Below are 4,792 nucleotides of genomic sequence, written 5' to 3'. Positions count from 1 at the left end.
AGCGCCACCCCCGACCGCCACCAGCCGACCGCCACCAGCCGACCGCCACCAGCCGACCGCCACCAGCCGACAGCCACCATCCCCAAGCGCCACCCCCGACCGCCGCCCCCCGACCGCCACAAGGCGACCGCCACCAGCCGACCGCCACAAGGCGACAGCCACCATCCCCAAGCGCCACCCCCGACCGCCACCCCCCGACCGCCACCAGCCGACCGCCACCAGCCGACCGCCACCAGCCGACCGCCACAAGGCGACAGCCACCATCCCCAAGCGCCATCCCCGACCGCCACCCCCCGACCGCCACAAGGCGACAGCCACCATCCCCAAGCGCCATCCCCGACCGCCACCCCCCGACCGCCACCAGCCGACCGCCACCAGCCGACCGCCACAAGGCGACAGCCACCATCCCCAAGCGCCATCCCCGACCGCCACAAGGCGACCGCCACAAGGCGACCGCCACCAGCCGACCGCCACAAGGCGACAGCCACCATCCCCAAGCGCCATCCCCGACCGCCACAAGGCGACCGCCACAAGGCGACCGCCACCAGCCGACCGCCACAAGGCGACAGCCACCATCCCCAAGCGCCATCCCCGACCGCCACCCCCCGACCGCCACCAGCCGACCGCCACCAGCCGACAGCCACCATCCCCAAGCGCCATCCCCAAGCGCCACCCCCGACCGCCACCAGCCGACCGCCACCAGCCGACCGCCACCAGCCGACCGCCACCAGCCGACAGCCACCATCCCCAAGCGCCATCCCCAAGCGCCACCCCCGACCGCCACCAGCCGACAGCCACCAGCCGACCGCCACCAGCCGACCGCCACCGGCCGTTCGCGGTGTGCGCCGCCGTTCCCCAAGCACCCTCCGGGACGAAGCCGGAGCCAGAGAATAGCAGCGGTGGTGCGTAAAAGCTGCGGCCGGGCCTCGCGGAAGGTCCCCGGGCGGCGAGCTGCGGAGCCCCGGCCTCCAGCTTCCACCAGGTAATAGGACCGGGCGCGCGTAAAAGCTGCGGCCGGGCCTCGCGGAAGGTCCTCGGGCATCCAGCGAGATCACACGGCCCCCACCGGAGGCGGCTAGCGCCTCCGTAGAGTAGTACCGGCCCGTGGAAGCGGCCGCCCGTCAGCCTGCGTTGCCGCTGGTCGAAAAATGCACTAAGTGCCAAACCCCATTCATTTACAACGGCGTGTCCGCCAGAGGGCGCACTTCCCCCGGCGGACCAGCCGGCGGGGCTCGTTAGAGAGTGTATCCGCCTGGCAGTGCCTCCTGGACGGCCTGTATTCCGGACCGCGACCGCTAACTTACGGGAGCCTAAACGGCCCGCGGACCAGCCGGCGGGTCCTCCGTGAAAGCCTATCCGCCTGGCGGTGCCTCCTGGCCGGCCTGGATTCCGGACCGCGACCGCTCACTCGCGGGACCCTAAACGGCCCGCGGACCAGCCGGCGGGTCCTCCGTGAAAGCCTATCCGCCTGGCGGTGCCTCCTGGCCGGTCTGGATTCCGGACCGCCACCGCTCACTCGCGGGACCCTAAACGGCCCGCGGACCAGCCGGCGGCTCCTCCGTGAAAGCCTATCCGCCTGGCGGTGCCTCCTGGCCGGCCTGGATTCCGGACCGCCACCGCTCACTCGCGGGACCCTAATCGGCCCGCGGACCAGCCGGCGGATCCTCCGTGAAAGCCTATCCGCCTTCGCCGGTTCCCCGGCCGGCCACGGGTGGCGAGAATCCGGCCTCCTCGCCCGGAGCGCGCTTCGACTTGGGCGAAAAATGCACCAAGTGCCAAACCCCATTCATTTACAACGGCGTGTCCGCCAGAGGGCGCACTTCCTCCGGCCGGCGGGGCTCGTTAGAGAGCGCGTCCGCCTTGGCCGGTTCCCCGGCCGGCCACGGGTGGCGAGAATCCGGCCTCCTCGCCCGGAGCGCGCTTCGACTTGGGCGAAAAATGCACTAAGTGCCAAACCCCATTCATTTACAACGGCGTGTCCGCCAGAGGGCGCACTTCCTCCGGCCGGCGGGGCTCGTTAGAGAGCGCGTCCGCTTTCGCCGGTTCCCCGGTCGGCCGCGAACGGCGAAAAGCCGGCCTCTTCCCCCGGAGCCCGGTGGGCGAATTTTTTTTTTTTTTTTTTTTTCAAAGTGCCAACGGCTCTCGCGCCGCGCTGCGTCCGCCTTCGCCGGTTCCCCGGTCGGCCCGAACGAGCGAAAATTCGGCCTCTTGCCCCGGAGCCCGGTCGGCGAATTATTTATTTATTTATTTATTTATTTTTCCAAAGTGCCAACGGCTCTCGCGCCGCGATGCGTCCGCCTTCGCCGGTTCCCCGGTCGGCCACGAACGGCCAAAAATCGGCCTCTCCCCCCGGAGCCCGGTCGGCGAATTATTATTTATTTATTTATTTATTTATTTATTTTTCCAAAGTGCCAACGGCTCTCGCGCCGCGATGCGTCCGCCTTCGCCGGTTCCCCGGTCGGCCACGAAGTATTGCGCATGATTATACGCGATGTTAATATTTATTTAATTATTAAATAAATACATACATGTGTTTATTAATGATATACGCGATGTTAATATTTATTTAATTATTACCTATATTATGAATAAACTAACGGTGATTTTACACGATTTGACTACATACGTGACCGTGATATAGTGCCGAGGGCTCCCGCGCCGTCACGCGTCCGCCTTGGCACGGGTCGCCCGCGGCAGCGAGCGTTCGGCTCGCGGGGGTCCGCGGGGTGTTATTAGGGAGTGCGGCAGCCGTGCCGAGGCTCCGGCCGGCCGCCGGAAGTCCCGCGGGGGAGCGTCGGAGCTCCGCGAGGCCGGCCGGGGAGCCTCTTAGTCATCGCCCGCGCTCGCGGTGGTCCCGGTCGCTTAAAGTGCCACGGGAGGCGTAGCGATGCGAGTGAGTGTGCGCAAAGTGCGAGAGGCGGTGCATTTACGCGCCGTGTCCGCGAGAGGGAGGCAATTCCCCGTTGCGACCTCCGGGAGATCAGCGGGCCGCCGAAAAGGCTCGGCCGGGGTGCCTGGAGCCTCCTCGGGCGTCGAGTTAGGAGGGGGGCGCGCGGAGAACCGGCTGGATGTCCCCTGGAAGCTCAGCGGGCCGTGGGAAAGGCTTGGCCGGGGTGCCGGAAGCCTCGGCCGGCTTAAAAGTGAGGAGGAAAGCGCGCGGAGAACCGGCCGGAGGTCCCCTGGAAGCTCAGCGGGCCGTGGAGAAAGCTTAGCCGGGGTGCCTGGAGCCTCGGCCGGCTTAAAATGTGAGGAGGAAAGCGCGCGGAGAACCGGCCGGAGGTCCCCTGGAAGCTCAGCGGGACGTGGGAAACGCTTGGCCGGGGTGCCGGAAGCCTCGGCCGGCTTAAAAGTGAGGAGGAAAGCGCGCGGAGAACCGGCCGGAGGTCCCCTGGAAGCTCAGCGGGCCGTGGGAAACGCTTGGCCGGGGTGCCGGGAGCCTCGGCCGGCTTAAAACGTGAGGAGGAAAGCACCGGGAGAACCGGCTGGAGGTCTTCTGGAAGCTCAGCGGGCCGCCGAAAACGCGTAGCCGAGGTGCCGGGAGCCTCCTCGGGCGTCAAAAGTGAGGAGCGACGCACCCCCGAGAACCGCCCGGGTCCTCCAGCCACCGTTGAAAAAGACGTCGAGTCAGGCTACCTTAAGAGAGTCACAGTTACTCCCGCCGTTTACCCGCGCGGAGCGTCATCGCCTCCGCGAACCGTCAAAAATAAATAAATTCATAAATAAATAAATGTCAAGTGAGCCTACCTTAAGAGAGTCACAGTTACTCCCGCCGTTTACCCGCGCGGAGCGTCATCGCCTCCGCGAACCGTCAAAAATAAATAAATACATAAATAAATAGATGTCAAGTGAGCCTACCTTAAGAGAGTCACAGTTACTCCCGCCGTTTACCCGCGCGGAGCGTCATCGCCTCCGCGAACCGTCAAAAATAAATAAATACATAAATAAATAGATGTCAAGTGAGCCTACCTTAAGAGAGTCACAGTTACTCCCGCCGTTTACCCGCGCGGAGCGTCATCGCCTCCGCGAACCGTCAAAAATAAATAAATACATAAATAAATAGATGTCAAGTGAGCCTACCTTAAGAGAGTCACAGTTACTCCCGCCGTTTACCCGCGCGGAGCGTCATCGCCTCCGCGAACCGTCAAAAATAAATAAATACATAAATAAATAGATGTCAAGTGAGCCTACCTTAAGAGAGTCACAGTTACTCCCGCCGTTTACCCGCGCGGAGCGTCATCGCCTCCGCGAACCGTCAAAAATAAATAAATACATAAATAAATAGATGTCAAGTGAGCCTACCTTAAGAGAGTCACAGTTACTCCCGCCGTTTACCCGCGCGGAGCGTCATCGCCTCCGCGAACCGTCAAAAATAAATAAATACATAAATAAATAGATGTCAAGTGAGCCTACCTTAAGAGAGTCACAGTTACTCCCGCCGTTTACCCGCGCGGAGCGTCATCGCCTCCGCGAACCGTCAAAAATAAATAAATACATAAATAAATAGATGTCAAGTGAGCCTACCTTAAGAGAGTCACAGTTACTCCCGCCGTTTACCCGCGCGGAGCGTCATCGCCTCCGCGAACCGTCAAAAATAAATAAATACATGAATAAATAGTCAAGTGAGCCTACCTTAAGAGAGTCGTAGTTACTCCCGCCGTTCGGCCGCTTAAAGTGCCACGGGAGGCGTAGCAATGCGAGTGAGTGTGCGCCAAGTGCGAGAGGCGGTGTATTTACTCGCCGTGTCCGCGAGAGGGAGGTAACTCCCCGTTGCGACCTCCGGGAGAGCAACGGG

This window comes from Syngnathus scovelli, unplaced genomic scaffold (genome assembly GCF_024217435.2).
Source record: "Syngnathus scovelli strain Florida unplaced genomic scaffold, RoL_Ssco_1.2 HiC_scaffold_140, whole genome shotgun sequence".
NCBI classification, from domain to species: Eukaryota; Metazoa; Chordata; class Actinopteri; order Syngnathiformes; family Syngnathidae; genus Syngnathus; species Syngnathus scovelli.
Note: the sequence above shows the minus strand (reverse complement) of the source record.